Genomic DNA, 20,651 nt, shown 5'->3' on the forward strand with positions numbered 1-20,651 from the left:
TTATTTTTTCTGTTTCTCTTATTTTTCAAAAGGCTTCTTTAAATTTTTTCTACCCCATCACTTTCTGGATAGATGATGGAGATCACCTGCAATTACTTGATGTCTCTGTTGAATCAGGCCTCTGAGCGTGACCTTTTCCCTTTCACCTGAGACCACATGAGAACTATCCAAACACTGATACTATGATAGCATGAATAATTTCATTACGTCTTAGGATATAAAAATGTCCATACAAGAAAGAAAATGTCTTAGGTTGCTTTTTATAAAACAAGTTAAAATTGAGGAAAATACTTGTACAATGAAACAGCCTCTGACAAATATTTCAAGAGGCACTGTATGTGTGGCATGTACAATTGAGTCCAATTGTCAAAGGACTTTACCATAAGAGATTATACTGATAAAACTCTGATGTAAATTAAGTAAATGCATATGTACTGCAAAGGTCCTTGAAAAGACATTATGTGTCATTTAATATGTTTCAAGATGTACGTAAGAAATGAAATATATATATATATATATATTCAGTCTTAATTGCTTTTAAAGTTTAATAAAGGCTTTTCTTATAAATAAGCATTGATAAAAGTATTATTAGTACATGAGTGGTGAGGTATTTTCTTACAGTGATATGAAATCTGTCTAATAAAACTTGCTGTATTAAATTCCAACTGTTTTTTGTTATGACCAAGATACTTCATAAAAGATAGTAAGTCATCATTCTATGTCAAGTCATCATCACATGTATGTGCAGAAGCTAGAATTTTCGAGAGCCTCTGGAGCTGGAGTGACAGGCAGTTGGGTGCTACCAGCTATGTTCTCTGGGAACCAAAGCTGGTTTCCCTGGAAGAACAACAACTTGACTCAACTGTTGAGCCATCTTTCCAGCCCCCCAAAGGTACTGTTTTTAGTACTGCAAGAAATCTATAAGTAAAAATGACATCATGCCCAAATATAGAAAGGTTAAAGAGAAAACAAATACAAGAAACAATTAGAGCGACTTTGATGCCATTTTACCAGTTACTTCATTTTTGGAAGAGGATCTCAATGTCTGATTCATCAGTGGGAGTTTTCTAAACATAAACTCTACCCCCAGAGAAATTAAAATCACATCCCTGGGGATAGACCATTCTTAGTTGAGTAAAGTCCCTCGGTGATTCTAATATCCAGTCCCAGTTGAGAACTTCCAGCCCAATAGATTGGAAGGAGAGAAGCCTAGGACGACTGTAACTAAGGACTTGAGAGGAAGTGGGCCTAACCTCACTTAACTAGTTATTCCTGGAGCGGTTGGTAGGACAACACCATACCAATTAATAAAGCAAGCCTCAATTCTTTACCAATGAAAGTGAGAGGACTGTGTTAGAAGTTTGCCAAAGTTAACATGTGCTATAGTATTTTGAACTGACTAAAGCTAGCTGCTAAATCTGATAGAATATTTCTTCTTCTCGTCTGAATCTAAACCATCTTGGACTATGAATAAAGCTACTTTTATTAGAACACACATTAAATAATCTAAGGATCTGAGGAGACTGTAACATGAGAAGTCAGGTGTGAAGTCAGTATGTGGGTGCATGATGTCTAAAGTTCCTATCTCTTGTTGTCAGTAAATACATTGTATTCACGTACTGCTTATTAGCTGCTTGGTACATTCTGTGTGTAAAGGCTCCTCTCGCTTATTCTAATTCTAAAAATGTGCTAGTTCCTTGGTGCATAAGATGAAAAACTACAGTTGGCCATAAAAAAAGTGATGGATGTTTTAGTGGCTATATTCAGCTGTAAGCAATAAATGCTGAGCTCGGCAGAAAGTACTATAGGCAAAAATGCAAGTGATTTACTAGCTCTCTAAAGCATATGAGATTTGTAAGGCATGAAACCCTCAGGCTCATCACTTCCCTTCAGTAATGGGAAACAATTTTTTGTAAAAAATGATACATTTAATATCAACTTTGTATTATAAAGCAAAAAGCTAACTAATTTTTGTTTTATTATTTATGTGCATATACATACGTACGCATATATACACATATGTAACATTTTTGTACAGGGTCTTGGATATTTTTGGAAATACATAATATCTCTTAAGCTGCAGGAACAAGAGAGGATTCAGAAAATGTATATATTGGTAGGCATTTATTATTGATTGTGTGTGCATTGTTCATGGGATCAAAACAAGAAGCTAGTACTGTGGCAGGCCTGTTATATCCTGATAGATGCTCCTGAGAACTGATTCTAATTTCCTAGCCCTTTTTAAAGCAGATATGTGTACATGTGATTGCCATGATTACATAGGGTTAATGAAAAAAGTCTTGGCTTCCAAAGAAAAAGAAAAAGACCCCAGGAAAACAATAGAAAGAGGTATAATGTTACCTCTCCCAAATTGATACAGAATGTCATCAAAAGACCAGCAACACAAATCTCAACTTTGTTAATGATGCCTAGTTTGAATATCATAAACTTTCAGTGTCATATTTTATCATTCTCTAAAATACTGACCCTTTTGGCAGTTTCAGTGTGAAAGATAAATAAAACCTCTTTCTGGGCACTTTGAAAATAAAGTCTGTATTTCAGAATAAATGTTAAACAATAATAACCATGATGGAATAGCTGATACAATGCAAATTTTAAATGAAGGAGAGTAACTTTCTAATTACTGGCTACATTTTATTCTTTGTAAGTGTAATTAGAAAGAGACTATGTTCCTTTAATTAGAAAGTTAATTAGATTGTGACCTCTTTTCCTGCCTTATTGTCTTTGACTGCAGGCTGGGAGTAAATTACAAATCCCATGACCAATGTGTCTACAGCCCCTCCAAAGACAGATTTGTTAAAAAAACAAATAGGACCATAAGCATGAGTACTAAGCCTTAACATTCAGTTAGGGACTTCCTAGAATAGAGACAGTTTTATTAGGAAAAGTATTTATGCAGATAAATGAACAAGGTACTTTTCTGGATCAAACCTAGGCAAAGAACTATATTATATTCTTAGAATACTGGTTCTGTTGTCCAGTGACTCTCATACTTTGATATGTATGATGCATTTGTTAGAATAAATACTTCTCTATTTCACATTTAAAAAATCTTATTTCAGTTAGTCTTGGAGTTGCTGAACTAAACTAGGCAAGTTTCTTTATTGTGTGGTAGCTTAGATTGCTGACATGAACTTTGGGACTCTCCAAACGAAGACTCCCATTTGCTAGAATGTCTATAATTTACTTTAAACCATTTCTTCATTGACAACATATGACAGACTTTCTGTGTTATGTAGTTTAAGCTAGACTGCAGAGGTGAAGTTGTCATTAATAATTTCCAAAATACTCTCCTATAATCACCTTCACTTAGTGCTAAAGCTATACCAGCGGTTTGCTATTTCATAGTGATTTGGAAGTGAGTTGTTAGTATGATTAGGGTTTTTAAAATTTTTTTAGCATTAGTAGAAAAATATTAGGAATGAGCTTCTACCATAGTAATTACTCATGTACCCATGAAAATATTGTAGAGACATTCCCTAGTACTATATAGTAAAAGGATATACAAATATAGTGAGGCATCACTCTTTAATGTGAGGAACGGTACTATTAATTTTATTATTTATTCTAGAAGTTTCTTAATGGCTTTACTCCTATCAACCTAACTAGCTTAATTATTTTTATAATATCTTATTTGACGCAGGTAAAAATTCCACATAAAGTGCTTTTGGGTGTCTTTTTGGAGGTTTGTGACTTATTAGTTTGGATCATTTGTATGTGCTTGTTAATAAATTCTTAAAAATCAATTTGCACTAACATTTCCTCACATTATAATCTAGAAGCAAAAGCTCCTCAAGGCAGGGACTACCCCTCTTCCACCTGTAACCAGATGCATTTTCTTAAAGAAAACCACATTTATGCAAGAAGAGAATGAATTATGATAGGTCACAACCCTACCCTTTTCCATGCTCCAACTCATGTTTAGGCTTGTGTTTGTCAAGTATTTTATACAAAGAGAGTTCGTCAAAAGTACTGGAAGAAATGCTCTGAAACAATTTTCAACATCATAGAAGAAAAGCAGTAGATGTCCTAGGGAACCAAACAACATTAGTAAACAAACTTGTAGCCATCTCATTTGTTCTATATGAAAATGGTATGCAGAGAAAAAAACAGAAGGGGCAAATACTTCTGTGTTTACATTCTTAGTAACAGTTTCTGAGGGCAATAATAACTGAAGAGAAATAGTCAATTGCCTTATTGATATGAATTGTATTTTGTCTGGAGAAGTAAGTGCTCTAGAGCAGGCTAAACCATTTTGTCTACAGCGCATTAGCATACTGGGAAGTTTGAAGAAACCCCATTGCTGTGTTCTCATTTAGTGTAATTTAAAGTAACATGTTCCTAAGTATACACTGTTAATACTGAGTGAAATAAACTCTAATCCTCGCCATGTTGTTTGCAAAATATTTTCTCATTACATGTGCGTGTTTGCATCCATGTTATGTTGTGTGCTGCTATAGTTTCAATTTAACTTACTAGATGTACTAGAAAATAATTTGATGGCATAATATCTGTATTCTACAGGATACCTTAAATGAGTGTCATTTTAAACCAGAATCGACAGAGAGAACTCAATTTTGGAATTGGTTTCAGGATCACTTGTTTGTTGGGTCTAGCATTTATCAGATCAGTTAGAGTAAAGATATCTTGCGACACTCTAATTAATAGAATGTCCATTTGATTCCTCAAAATTATTCTAGTAAAACGTTCCCTTATCAATGGCTTATATAAAATCATTTGATAAATGCCTGCGTGTTATATACCATGCCAAGACTAGGGCCACTAGTGGAGGAACTCATTAACTGCATTTATGGCTGTCATATGTAGTCACAGAAGACAGGAAAGCCCAACAGAAAACATTTAATATATGAACTAGGGAGGTGACTCAGTGTGTGGGACCACTTGATGTGCAAGCACGGGAACCTGAATTAAAATTTCCAGTATCCATATACAATTAGGCAAGTCTACTCATGCCTATAACCCTCGCATTGGGGAACAAAAAAAGGCAGATTCCAGGAGTAGCCAGTCTAACCAAAATGCTAAGTTTCTGCTTAAGAAAAAGACCCTGTTTGGAGGAATAATGTAGAGAGTGATACAAAAAGAGATCCAATGTCTTCTGGCCTCTACATACTCACCCAGGCGAACGTACCACCCATATTCCTACTACATATGCCATACACGAAAAATAAATAATTTTGCAATATAATATCAAGAAGGGATGAGTGCCATGACGAAACCTTGCCTTTACAGCATGACAATGACAAATACACAATTGACAAATTTTGAAGTTTTCAGTATGGAGGGATAGCCCAAAGTAAAGCATATATAAAATACATTGTAAAGTATGAGGTGGGTGTCCAGTAAATGATGAATTCTATTGTGATTTCCAATGGTAACACTGTTGACATTGATGTCTTTTCATAAGCACCTGACATATGTTCATATTTGGGAAGAAAACATGAGGAAAGAATACTTAGCTAAAAAAAGTACATCAAAAAATCATATTCGTTAAAAAGAGAAGAGTACTTTTGCATATTGCTGCAAAAGATGTCTGAGTTCTTTTTCTTTTATGAGATAATTGTTATTATTGCAGTAGTTTGTGCTCCCTAGATTATTGATAGAAAAAATATGTGTGATAATAGCTACTAAAGATAAAAACAGCTGCCAGCATTAACTAGTGACTATTTATGTATCATATTGTACTAATTGCTTTAAATTCACTATTGCTTTTCAATCCCTCACTAATTCTATAATGAAGATATTAAAATGTTTAAAGTGGTGTATCCAGGAGCAGCCAGATACTTACCATCAGACATAGATTTGGACCTTAGAACAGTGTGCAAATAATTATTATGCCATTATTCATTAATTTTCAATAAAATATTTTCAAAAAAGAAAATTACAGCATTAAAACTTTTATATATTTCACTTAACATTATGGAATTAATAAATAAACTGTTGTTCCAGACTCTGGAGACCAAATGTGTGTGTGTGTGTGTGTGTGTGTGTGTGTGTGTATAATTTATTTAATAAGAAATGTTTTAGAATCTTCCTATGGTCTGAACATTTCCTTTACTTTGAAAAGATTCATATGCTGAAATTCACTGGTCAATGTGACAGTATTAACAAATACAGTCTTTAGGTCACCGTTAAGTTATGAAAGAGGTTAAAGGAAGTCTCTAGTTCATTCTGTCCTTGCTGCCATGGCAGGATCCAATGTTCAAGGTGCTGTATGAAAGCTGATCCTGGCATCTAATCAGACAATAAACTTCTCAGTGCCTCCATTTTAAACTTATCAGCTTCTGGAGTGATGAGAAATAAATTTTGTGGTTTATAACTTATCCAGAATCTAGAATTTTGTTCTGGAAGTATAAGTGGGCCAAGAGAAACAACAAACATACAAATAAAAGTTTGGAGAACACATTTTTGTACATGGAACATTTTGCAGATAACAGTTCCTAGAATTCTGGCACCAAGAATATAAAAAATTTACTCTGACTTTTATTTTTCTTTATTATTAGAAATTAAAGTATAATTACATCTTTTTTTTCTTTTCCTACATCTAGCCCTTCCCATAAACACCCCCCCCATCTCAAACTCATATAGTTTATGGCTTCCTTTTATTTTTTTTGTTGTTATGGATGATGCCAATATAAATGTCAACATGAAAGGGGGAAATCTCACACAACCCCAGCCCTAGGCAAAGAAACTTCATGAAACTAAGAAATGCTAACAGTAGGAGAAAGTTATCATCCCCAGAAATATTTCCCTAATTAGTTATCCAATAACAGCTTGTTAGTCCTGAAATCATATACTGCAGCTTTTGAGACAGCATCCAGCTAGCATATCATATGCCGTGATCCCATATGAACTCATTCAAACAATTCTAATTCCTCAAAAAAGTCTGTACAAAACATGGAGATTTTTTTTATCATTTTGGGTTTGAAAACCTGGATATCCAGTTAATACACTTCATTTGAATTTTGAACTTCATATTGTATTATGTCGCTTGTTATACAAATAATAAAAATTATTGGTCATGTAAAAAAACCAGAAAATTAGGTTGCAAATTTATTACTAAGTAAATGTCCTTTTTCATTTTTTACTTAGTTCATCAAGGTCTAGTCCTATCACGTTTAAATTCAATGTGGGAATGTCCCGGCCTTTGCATCTGAACTGTAGTACGACATAATTCTCATTTTGTTTAATTTGACCTTGGGAAAATTGTATCATAGAAAGACAGGACAAATTTTAAGGATCTTGTAGTTATTCTATCTAACAAGAGCTCCCAACACACTTTGCAAAATTTAAAGAGAAAAAGTAGAATTGGTCATGTTCCATTTTTGCAGATATTTTTAATATCTCTTTTTTATTGGTGCCTCTAGTGTTTGTTTTTTCTTTTTTTTTTTTTAGTTTTTTGAGACAGGGTTTCTCTGTAGCTTTGGTTCCTGTCCTGGCACTAGCTCTTGTAGACCAGGCTGACCTTGAACTCACAGAGATCCGCCTGCCTCTGCCTCCCAAGTGCTGGGATTAAAGGCGTGCGCCACCACCTCCCGGCGGCCTCTAGTGTTTGATATATTCAGTGGATATACTTGTAGATGACTTAGAATTCATTCTTATGAAGGACTGGAAGGGATTTACAAAAGTGAATCTCAACCATCAGTCTGTCTGGCCAGGTCTCTGCTCTAGTCCTCAATGCAATGTATAACATGAAGCAGGCACGTAATTACTATTGTAATTTAAAACACACACTGTATTAATATATATAGCAAGCAGAGAGTGGAACGTTGACCTGTACTTCCCCTTTTTGTTTGGAGTTTAATTACAAGCTAAAGACGTAGTCGGATATAAAAATACTGGATATGGATATAATAGTGAATATTTCATAATTTATATTTTCTACTAATATTTCTCTTTTATTACATTTTTATTGAGAGTGTGTAGGTATGTTGGCATGTGCATGCCACAATCTGCATGAGAGGATCAGAGGACAGCTTACTTTACTGGTTTGGTGAGAATCCTGTCCAGGAGCAGTGAAATAGTAGTCAGCAAGAGATGCTTTGTAAATTGGGATGGGACTGGTCGTGCTGATACAAGGTTTGTGATCACTGTGGCTCAGCAGAATTAAGGGTATGATTTTGGACTCTGACTTAGAATAATTCTATTTTAAACAATAATTAATACAGGTAATGGACTACCTTCCATAAGCCTTCTACCATAAAATTTCATAGACTATAAGAAGAAAATAACACTAACTGCTATTCCACTTATAACTAGGGCTCTCTGTCACTTACTTTGAATAATTTGATAATTATTCATTTAGTTGAACTTTTTTTTTCCAAGCCAAACTGTATCCAGCTTTATTAAAGACACTTTCCATAAACAATCACGGTTTTCCAGGCAGAACATGGGCAGACAATCAGTAACAGTATACAAGAACTTCCAAACTCCCTTCTTGTATCGACTACCAAAATCAGAAAACCACTATAAAACCCGGTGAGTCTCCATTGGATGCTCTGAAAGGGGGAGGAGTTTAGAGTGAGGGCTGACATAAAACCCGGTGAGTCTCCATTGGATGCTCTGCAAAGGGGGAGGAGCTCAGAGTGAGGGCTGACATAAAACCTGGTGAGTCTCCATTGGATACTCTGCAAAGGGGGAGGAGTTTAGAGTGAGGGCTGGCATTTCACATAGAGGATATTGTTTCACAACTCTTTACAAGCCGACCCTGACTTTCAGGAAATGAAATGAAAATGGCAGAATTGTCAATGTGCAGATCCACAATCTTCTATAAAAGGAACCGCTGCACATTTGAGGACACTCAATGATTTCACTGCAAAGTCCGGATTGCCCAACAGACTGGCAAAACCTATTTTGGGGATCAGGTTCCAACAGGTCTCTGGTCTTAAGGGAGTTAAGTCTATGTTGATGGTACAGGGGAAGGAGGATATAAAAATGAACTGAGTTTTCCCACACAAGGCATGTTGTGCCATGGTGGCCACACATGTCAACATGTCCCCAGGAGGTCTCTCCTGGGAGCCAAGAGGAGTCTTTCAAAATTATCAGGCAAAGATGTTTTCCATCATGAACCATCATCGATCCAGCTTGGGAGACACTGCTAGTGACACATGTTCCTCCCCACCCAAAACAATGAAGTGTTTTGTGTGCTAACAACATAGCTTTTTTTTTTAAAAAAAAAAAAAAAAAGTAAAACAAAATTCTGCATTTTTATAAAATTTGATAAAAAAAATAGTATTTCAAACTGTACAGTCACCAGAAGTACACAGTTATCAAAAATGCACACATTTCACTTGGCGTCTCCAGCACCTTCAGCTTTTTGTGCCCGGTCTGTTTTGGCTTCTCCATTCTCTGCAGGATTATTGGCATTCTTACCAGCATCGGCCTTCCCCTTCTTCCCCTTGGGTACCTTCTCTCCCTTCTTTGCAGGGGGCCTTTTTAGGCTTGGGCTCTGGCTTTGGAGGAGCAGGTTTAGCAGACAACCTTGCCGATCTTCTCTGTGGCTCGTTCTTCACCTTCGCTTTATCTCCTTTAGTATCCCCTTCAGCCTTTCTTTTGGGCATGGCGGCGGTGGGAGGGGAACGTCGGCGCTGAACGAGGGGCTGCAGTGGTGCGCGGCTCGGGTCTGTCCGGGGGTCGTTCTCGCTGCTTCTTCCGTTGAACTTTAAAAAGAGAAAAAGTTGTGATGTGGAAGAGGCTGCATAAGCACAATGAGAAATTAATCTCAATGGGGATGGATGAGGTTCTTTGTGTAGAACAAAGTAGGAGTCAAAGCACCATGGGTAGGTTATTATATATCAGCACTGTTTCATTGGAAACTTCTTTGTGGCAATGTGATTAATACTATTTTGAGATTGACAGTAGTAAACTAAATTAGGAGTAACTAACAAAATGGCAGCAATTGAGAGAGGCCATATTAGAAACTGGCTAGTCATGTTCAATTTTAGAAAATTACTAGTGAAAGATATTAGACACACCTAATGGACAAGGCCTAGTTGCAGAGTAGATAATGGGTGCCAGACCTAGAGCAGTGTAAAAGATCATTCAACATCTAGGAATATGGCCACTGTCAATGCAAAGAGACAAATGAGTAAGTGAGAAAGTATGAGAAAAGGAATGGTAAGATTCTTTTTAATAAGTTACAATTCTCAGTTTCTCTGTAAATTCTACTTTGGAACTACATAGTTCTCTATAACCAGGGGCAGAAATTCCCTCACCTAGAGAATCTTAATTAAGACTGAGGGTATACAGATTACTATGGTTCCCCCATTCAGTAGATGTCTTAACAATAGTTATGAGGCGTAAGATCTAAATGCTGAATTAATAAACATATCTTCCTGTCCAAAACTTGTAAAAACACATTGTATGTGGTATTTCAAAAAATGGTCTCACTCTTTCTAATTATCCGTGCTTGCATTAGTCATAACTTCCTATATCTACAACTTCTACAGTTCAGATCACAGTACATCCTTATCAGTTTCCCTCCTAATCATGACTCTCGATTTACGTATCTTTTCCAGGATTATAGCACAAACACATTTGGTGTATTTCATTACAGTGGCCAAAAACCGTACCACAAAAACGGCAATAAAATCCACTCCCAATAGACATAGTAAAGAATCCCTCTTTGACTATGACTTCAATAGTTTCTACTGCCACTAGTGTTATTCAATAAACTCTGATTATTGCTTTATATGGCTTCTCCAAGCCCACATCTCAAAACTCTTCCATCTTCCAACTATAAACACATTCCAAAGGCCTCCACATTGTGTAACTGAGTGTAATCACAATGGCTACTTCCATATTACTCTTGAACTATTGTGACCACAACACTTAAAATAAACCACTTTAAAAAAATAAAAGAAAGGCAAGTTTTAGTTCATTCTTTCGAATGCTTACTCTATCTTGCTCCAGGGGTCATGACAGAATAGAGTGAAAAGAGTAAAAAGGTGAATGAATGTCAGCATACTCTGTTTGCTTGTTTGTTTTATTTTTCCAGGTTCCCAGTTAATAGAATGATGTCAGTGTCAAACACATTCAGATAATCTCCCTCACCCTTATTCTTATGACAATACTTGTCTCATGAATAATAAAAAAAAACCAGAGACTTATATTGGGGTTCAATCTGAAGAACAAAAAAAAAAGCAGAGCAGCCAAGCCACTAGAGAGCTCTTACCTCTAAGAAATTCTCTGACTTAAAGGGAGTGAGTTCTTGTCTCATCCTGGTTTATATTCCTCTCCAGTGTTGGGATTAAAGGTGTGGACCACCACTTCCTAGCTTAAAAGGCATACTAGTGTGACTACTGCGATTATAAGTGTGTGTCACCACTACCTGATCTGTAGACTGAATAGTGTAGCTGTTTTACTCACTGATCTTCAGGCAAGCTTTATTTATTAAAATACAAATGAAATATCACTACATTTCCCTTTTTTGTCTAAAATAAAAAAGAATGCTATAAATAATATGAGAAATATATATATAATAAGTACAATAACTATACACAATATTTACAGGCAATAAATACATCAACAATGTCTAGTCCATTGCATTTGACATATTCATAGAAAATACTCTATATCTATCCTATCTTGGTGAACCCAAAGTCTTATACCTAATTTACTTTCTATTATAATTTGCATTACCATTCAAAACTATCTTTTAACACCTCTCAACCTTATATACTGGACATGTCTTTAGTGAAATTCTTTTCTCAGTCTTGTAAACAATGAAAACTATAACTCTGATTATCTAGTCTTCAACTACTTTAGAAAACCAAGAAGGAAATAATATTAACTGAGTAAGCGGGAAGGGAAAGCAAGTGACTTCCTAAAATTGTGAGAAATGACAGAAACATCTGGCTGCCTGGACAGTCACCCAAAGTTCCCCAGCAACATTGGGGCATCCATCTTTGGCCTACAGGTCTAGAATATAGATTTTTCTATGAAGCAGTGTTTTTGAAGGACAGTTCTCCTATCTCAGCCAGTAGGGCATGAGAGTTTTAATCTCAGGGTAGTGGGTTCAAGCCCAACATTGGGTCTTTCATTTTCCAGTCATCCAGACCTGAATAATCACACATAAACTTTATTAATTACAGCACTCTTTCTGCCAATGGCTTAGGCATATTCCTAGCTATCTCTTACCTCTTAAATTAATCCATTTCTACTAATCTATGTATCGTCACAAGGCTGTGGCTTACTGGTAACATTGTGGCATCTTTCTCTTTCGACAGCTACATGGTGTCTCTTCAACTCTACCTACTCTCTCTATCTCTGTTTGGATTTCCTACCTGGCTTAACCCTGCTAAACCATTGGCCAAAAAAAGCTTTATTTATCAACCAATAAAAGCAACACATATACAGAAGGACATCCCATATCAAATACCCTTATATATATATACCTAGTGTGCCCAAACAATATCCTATTTTATTTTGAATCCAGACAAGCTGATAATATTGTCTAAACATCACAAAAGGATTTTTCCAATCTTCTCTAATTCATGTGGTTAGAACTCATCACCTCATTTTTTATTAGGCTCATTGCACAATACCATAACCCTGTATCTCATATTGAAGATACTCATATTATTGTATTTCATTTAGAAGTCACCCAGATAAAATCACAGCTTGATATGTTATACAAAAGAGCACATTTATGAAAGGGAATTCCAGAAATATGGACTGTTGTAGACTTATCTACTAATAGGAATTAGCACACTCTACTGTAACAAATTATCACAGTTTCATGGACTTACAACATATATACATCATCCCCCTACTCAGTAAGTCAGAACACAGGCACATCTTTCTGGGATAAAAATCAAGGTTTAAGCAAGAATGAATTCCAAGGAATTTCTGGGGTAAGAGTTTCTTTGCCTTTTACAGATGCCATAGGCTACCCACACTCTTCCATCTCCATCCATGAAAGAGCAGGTCTCCTATGAATATTAACAAAATATGGCATATCAAGTTGCAGCAAGACTAAGTACCACCCCATGTGTTAAGGTTGGGCAAGGTGACCCCAGTATGAGGAGTGTGTGCCAAAAGTCAAGAAAGTCCCTGTTTCCACTGGTGGGAGTCCCATAAGAAGACCAACCTACACAACTGTAGCATATATGCAGAGTGCCTAGGTCAGTCTCATGCAGGCTCCTTGGTTTACAATTCAGTCTCTGTGAGCCCCCGTGAGCCAAGGTTAGTTGACTGTGTGAGACTTCCTACAGTGTCTTTGACCCTTCTGACTCAGATACTCCTTTCTCCTTCTCTGTAGGATTCCTGAACTTTGCCTAATGTTTGGTTGTGAGTCTCTGCATCTGCCTCAATCAGTTGCTGAATGATGCCTCTCTAATGACAATTGGGCCAGGCACCAGTCTAGGCACAGAAGACCGCCAGTTCAGGCTACTTACCGTCTATTGTTAGGAGTCTAAACTGGGGTCCTCCCCGTAGATTCCTGGGACATTCCCCTTTGGCAGGCTTCTGCCTATACCCAAAATGCCCCCAGCAGTTCTCCTCAGCACTCACAGCATTCATCCCCTAAGTGTCCCCTAACCTGATCACCCATGTTCCCGTTCCCACCTGCCCTCTGTCCACTCACCAATTCTCTTCTATTTTCACTCCCCAGGGAGATCTGGGTATTCCCCCATGAATTCTCCTCTCTTTAGACCAGGCTGGCTTTGAACTCAGACCTGCCAGCCTCTGCCTTCTGAGTGCTCAGATTACATTTGAAACCTCAAAGCCCACTTCCAATGGCATACTTTCTCCAACAAGACCACACCTACTCCAACAAGGTCATACTTCTCTTTGCTGTAATTTTCTGTCCAACCAGTCAGCTCCCAAATAACTACACAGAGAATTATTATTAATCATAACCCCTTGACGGATATCTTGGGCTTGTTCCTTACTAGTTCTTACAACTTAAATTAACTCCTTTCTATTAATTTACTTGCTGCAATGCGGCTCATTGCTTCTTACGTCATCTTGTCAACATCCTGCTTCATCTAGTTGCCTTTCTTCATCCCAGAGAGCTCTTTTCCTGTCTGAAGTCCTTCCTAACATCTTCCTGCCTAGCTATTGACTATTTAGCCCTTTATTAAACTGACGAGAGTAACCCATCTTCACAGTGTACAAAAAGATTTTTCCATAACACCCCCCATTAGTGCTACTTTCTGTGAGTCTATGCATGACACTTTCATTCAAACTGCCACAGGAACTATTGGCTATAAGAAGGACACAGACCATGTATCAGTTCTTCAATTATTGAGGTCAATCCAAAAATGAGTACCAGTGGTGTTTTTAGCAACCTGACAGAATAATAGGTTACTCATTTCGGCTGCAATGATTTCATGTTAGCATTTTTTTTTTCAGTGTCATCGGAACAGAACTTTTCTTCGGAAGAATGTCATGTCAGATAGCTTTTTAGCATAAAGCCTATAAATACCCTAATTTAAATAATGAGGCCATTGTAACAAGTTCTAGGCTATTGTCAGCACTTAGTGAATCTCCTCTGTAAATTATCTTTTCCTTTTCTAGATAATTGTCATATTCAACTAGCAGTCTCTGCTTTTATCTCAGTTAAGTTGCTTTCTCGAAGTTGACTCCCATGTGCCTACATAGAACACAGCACTCATTTTGGAAGTTCAAACTAGGTCACAGTAGATTCAAAGATGTCATCACAAATGTTCACCTTGTCTGACCATTACTATCAAAATTAAAATTCTTTGTCTAGCTCATATTGACTGACATGGCTTTATGTATAATTTAAAATAAAGATGAAATGAATACTAGAAAAATAAAAATATAGAATATGAAGAACTTCTAATTGATTCTGCTGCCTTCCCCCCCCACACTGATCAAGACAGATAGATAACAGAGACTTTTACTTAAAAGCCCATTATCCCAAATGCTTATATATATATATTATTTATATAATAACCCTAAAATGGATGTAAGCAATAGCAAACTGTGGGACCAGGAAGGCCAAAAAAAGCACAAACCATTTGAATCAACTTTAGCGACTCTTCTACCCCATGCTTTAACTGACATAAATAAATAACTCAAGAAACTCTTTAGAAAAGATTTCTTTTGAAGGGAAAATTTTCTAGACAGGGTTTCTCTGTGCAACAGCACTGGCTGTCATGGAACTATCTCTGTAGAGCAGGCTGGTCTCAGACTCATAGAGATCTGCCTGCCTCTGCCTTCCAAATGCTGGAATTAAAAGTGAGCACCACCACTGCCTGGTTGCTTTTTATTTTTCTTTCTTTTTGTTGTAATCTTTGAATGATGTTTTAATTATAAAAAAGAATAAAAATTAGTATAATCACTTTGGAAAATTGTTTACCAATATGTACTATGCCAAATATGTGTTTGCCTGAACTACAACTCCACATCTATGAATATTTCTCTTTTCCAAACTACATGTGGTAGGATGGTAGGGTAGCTCTTTAAAAAAAAACTTAATGATGGGTGGAGGGTGTGGCTCTGCTGATAAAATGCTTACCTAGTGTTTATGAAGCCCTGAGTTTGATCCCCCAGCATAATTGGGTGTTTCTGGAATTGCAGAATTTACAAGATGGAGAGAAGATAAGGAGTTCTCAGTCATCCTTCACTTGATACTGAGTTTGAGGCCAATTAGAGATAGCGAGACACCTGAGACCATGTCTCATACTCTTCTCATGTAGTTTTATACAGGTGTATTAGACAACTACCTCTCATTATAATTAAATGCTTCAGATAATTAACTTACAAAAGGAAAGTTTTACTTAGCTCCAAATATCAATGATGAGAATAATATGGCAAAGCAAATGACAACTCTCAGGACTAAGGAGCATAGGAGGAAAGAGAAGCATTAAGATGAGACTATAAGAAATAGGATCATTGCATTTATCAAAGAATTCCAAGGGAAAATTTTTTGTTTCACTCACCATTCATGAAACAAAGATTGAGATAACAGAGTTCTTTATTCAAAATTCCTTTTCAATACTTAAACTTCTAGTGCTGAGTTTAGTTTTTAGAATTAAAAAAATAAAAGTACTTTGTTTATAATCATCTGGTTTGTAGTATTTCCCTAACAACCCAAATAGACCAAAGCAGGTTATATGTTTCTAAGGTCTCTGTTGCTTTCCAGTCAGTTTAGCAAAAAACTTCTAGGAATGGGTCTGTTCACTGACTCTCCTATGATAGGTCTAATTTTCACCAATCAATATGCATATAATTAGTACAAGTAAACATTGAGCTATCTTTTATGAATGTCTGAACACTTGGCACTTTATGACAATCTTCCAACATACCCTGACCTAACAACCCTTTAAAACAAGACATATATTCTAGATTCAAGACTGATTCTCTCAATGAGTATTTCCTGAATTTTTTCTAGTTTACTTGCAATTTATTATATTGGCTAATCACTCCCATGACTTAGATTCCTGGCATTATATTTACCTTTGGGTTTCTTTATGTCAATGGAAACATTACACCAATCAATTAATTCTCACATTACTTCATGCAAGCACTTGTATACATACACACACATGCACACTCACACACACACTGTTGTAGGTATGGTTGCTATTGCTATGATAAAACACAATGGCCAAATCAACTTAGGAAGGGTTTATTTGGCTTCTATATCCTTGTAGTTCACTGTTGAAGGAAAACAAGACAGAAACTAAATAGCGCAGAATCCTGGAAGCAGGAGCTGATACAGAGGCTGTGGAGGAGTACTACTTACTGCATTCTTTCCATGGCTTGTTCAGCCTGTTTTCTTATAAAATTCAGAAACTCCTGCCCAGGGGTGGCCCTACCCACAATGGACTGAGCCCTGCAATATGAATCACTAATTAAGTAAATTCCCTACATCAGTGGTTCTCAACCTTTCTCATGCTGCAATCCTCATGTTTTGGTGACCCCTCCCAATGATAAAATTATTTTCATTTCTATTTCATAACTGTAAGTTTGCTAATATTATAAATTATAATGTAAATATTTTTGGAGGTAGAGATTTTCTAAAGGGCTTGTGTCTCAAGGTTGAGAACTACCGCCCTACAGGATTGCCCATGACCTAATCTTATTGAGGCATGAAACTGAGAAAGTCCTCTTCTCCAGTAACTCTAGCTTGGGTCAAGTTGTGATAAGACTAGATCCCACACTCCCCCCAATAAACATATTTACTCACATGCACACACACAAACACAGCACACATGTACACACATACACCCACATACATGTACATACACAAACAAAATCACCCAAATTTTGACCATTAAATGAAGAAGGCTTCCTTTTGGTCCACCAACCGTTTCCCAAATATTGACACAGAAACTTATTATTAATTATGAATTCTCAGCCTTATCTTATGCTTGTCCCACTACCTTTTATAACAAATTAACCTGTTTCGCTTCATCTACATTTTGCCTTAGGGCTTTTTACCTTTCTATCATTTTGCATTTCCTACTCCAGGTCTGGATGATTGATGGCTGCCTGGCTGCTAAGCCCTGGGCATTTCCCTTTCTTTCTCCCTCATTCTCTTCTTCCTTCTCTCCTCTTGAGGCTAGATTCTTCTTCCCATTTATTCTCTCTTCCTGCTAATCTGACCTATCCATCTACTGCCTAGCAATTGGCCATTCAGCTTTTTATTAGACCAATCAGGTGCCTTAGGCAGGTAGATAGAAACAGCAAAACATCTTTACATGATTAAACAAATGCAGCATAAACAAATGTAACACACCTTTACAAAGTTAAAGTAATATTCCACAACAATTAAAATCATGCAACTCACTACTGGTATTGTGAGTTGGTTCTTTCTGTCTTTACTTGCTTTCTAGTTATAATAAAATCAGTTTGATAATGGCAAAACACTAAAAAAATTAATGGCCTCAAAACATGATCAGATTGCTTTATAAAATTATATGGTGACATTGCTACTTGGAACTAAGTAAAGATGGAAAATATTACTTTATTTCTACATGGTATTCAGCATTAGACAGTCCTTATCACCAGGTTATCTGAGGACATCCTGTTAGCGCCCTCTGGGTGCTTCTTGTTGAAATACATTCCAGAGCTTACTACAGATTCAGTACAACAAAGATTCTGAAAATGACACCAGGAAATAGAATCTGTTTGGGTAGTTCATATCCACTAAAATTAGAGAACCGATGTCCCTCACAGCCATTAGAAATATCACTCTAGAATTCCATAGAGACAATCACTATGTGCCATCTAATCAACCCTATATATTTATATGCCTGACACAGAATTTATAGATTTCACTAATTTAATTACATTTAAGTTTTTATTCCTGGGGGGAAGTAATACAGAGATAGTGGGGGAAGTCTTTCAGCAAATATGTGCTAATCAGATAATATGAATATGAGTATAATCTGACATTTAGATATCAGGAAGAAGCAATGGTCAAGAAAAGGGACGGATTATAGTTCGATAGAGCACTTGTCTATGATGCACAAGGCCTTGAATTCCATGACCAAAAGACTGTGTGTGTGTGTGTGAGAGAGAGAGAGAGAGAGAGAGATAGAGAGAGAGAGAGAGAGAGAGAGAGAGAGAGAGAGAGAGAGAGAAGATAATAACTAGACACAGGTGATGCCTGGCTCTATTCACTCTGCATTTGCGGCTATATCACTTGGGTAATTTCTATGATTTTAATGATCAAATGTGAATGAATGTATGTATATTGAATATAGTATATGCGTATGGCATAGAGTAGTTCTTCTATGAAGATTCAATAGGTAATTCATCCATGAAAAAAATAACTAGTAGGTTCATATGTATGAGTTTACCTTCACTGTTTTCTGTCCCTAGTACCCAAAACAACTGAAAATTTAAAAAAGATCTGTTGACAGAATCTAACATGACATTAGGGCATGTTTCTATGTCATATGCAATACAGTTCATTTCTCTAAGTGTGTTGTCTTCTATACAGTTCAGAAAATGGATACCTATTAGCTTTCTTAAACAGCAGTAATAGTCTGGTATTTTTCTATCTCAGGGTGCAGCTTCTATTAAATGTTCCCACAAGTCCAGTCATATAAGTGACAAACTGCATCTAAGAAATATGCCTGTAATAAGAAACCACTAAGGAAGAGAGATGGGGCTATTGTCTCCTATTATCCTTATTTTTACTTCCAGGAAAGAGAAAATAGTAGGAGAGAAAAGAATTAAGAGTCCAAGAAAATGGCATCACACAAGTGCAAATAGGATAAAAAGAGACCAATAAAATAAATAGAGCACAGCAGAGCTAAGTTGTCTGGCAGTTCATGAGAACTGTTATTTGTGTTTTGACTCCCAGTTTCTGAGTCAGAATCTACCAATAAAAAAAAAAACTACTAAATAGATCAGACTAAATATCCCATAGCACCCTTTATTATCAGTGCATCAGTGCAAGGTGCTAGAGAGTGACCCATTTATAAGAAACAAGGACCAAGCTCTGTTTTCCAGGGTTTTTGAGAATAACAGGAAGCTTTTGGCACAGGGAATAGATAACCAGAAAAGAGGGAGAAAGCATATATCCTTGTAGATAAACCATGAACAAAACTTCTATACTTCCTGTAAAAATAGTAAACTGGGTTTAATTGTTCATAGAAATTCTAGTTCACAAATTGCCACTGTAAATCACTGCACACCCAGCTCTTTTGCAAAGCACAAGGCAAACTGCTCTGCACATCCCAGATGCCTTTCCAAATCAACACAGAGGGAGTCTTTTAATCATTTCAACAAGCAGGGCCCTACTGCTAGTCTCAAACAATGCTGGGAGGTTTCTAACACCTGTGCTCACTGTAGTCCGTACGTTTTTAGATTTTTTGTTGGCAGAGATTCTGATTTGCTTGTTGGTTGGTGTTATCACAGCCCAGAAGGAAAAGAATTCTGTCACAAGTAAAACTATGTGTGCATTCTGCTCTTCAAATGCATCAGCTTAACTGGAACTTTGTCTTGGTTGGAGGTTTTGCATACATCTACCTTTCATTTTGAATTTCACAAACATGAATGGCAGTTTTCTTCTGTACTTATTTTTTAATATCTCACTTGAAGGCCCTTGCTCTGCCACTAACATCACGAAACCACTTGGCAAGTAGCATCACTGAGACAAAAGAATCTCATTATGTTTATATCTAGGAAAGGTGACAAATTATGAATAAATTAGCATCAATATGACCTCCTTATAAAGGGGTCGGACTACAAACAGAACATATAAATACCACAGCAGTAAGCCTTCTTAATCACTACATTTTCCAAAACATTCTACTGGAAAAAGTAATTAACAACTTATCATGTTAACTTAAAAAGGATATAATCACTAAGAAGATATTATGTGCAGATAAATCATGTATTTGCATGTTAACACATATTTTTTATCTCAAGGATCTGATTCATTAACTCAAAATGAGGAAGTAATAAGCTAACTGGCAAGTTCTTAAAGTGATAAATGTCTGATGTGAACCTGTTAGCTCTAATTTTCAATTTATTTAGATAGAAATCCAAAGGCTCTTTCTGTACTTTAGAACATTGGTTTAGGCTCAGTTCATACCTCTCACAGTGAAAATGCAAATGTTAAGTACTTGATCATTGAGTTACAATACACAGTCAGTTTTAAAGTAATACACATTTTGATCTGG

At 36.4% G+C, this 20,651-nt stretch overlaps 1 protein-coding gene and 1 pseudogene across 1 annotated transcript in view; one reads left to right on the forward strand and one right to left on the reverse strand.

Annotated features, from left to right (window-relative positions):
* The window catches only part of Il1rapl1 (interleukin 1 receptor accessory protein like 1), a 625,637-nt gene that overhangs the window by 507,626 nt on the left and 97,360 nt on the right, over positions 1-20,651 (forward strand). The gene's annotated exons all lie outside the window — the stretch shown is intronic.
* Positions 9,326-9,599, reverse strand: LOC126490196 (non-histone chromosomal protein HMG-17-like; annotated as a pseudogene).

This window comes from Alexandromys fortis, unplaced genomic scaffold (genome assembly GCF_014885135.2).
Source record: "Alexandromys fortis isolate MF-2015 unplaced genomic scaffold, M_Fortis_MF-2015_v1.1 scaffold_226, whole genome shotgun sequence".
In the NCBI taxonomy this organism is placed as follows: Eukaryota; Metazoa; Chordata; class Mammalia; order Rodentia; family Cricetidae; genus Alexandromys; species Alexandromys fortis.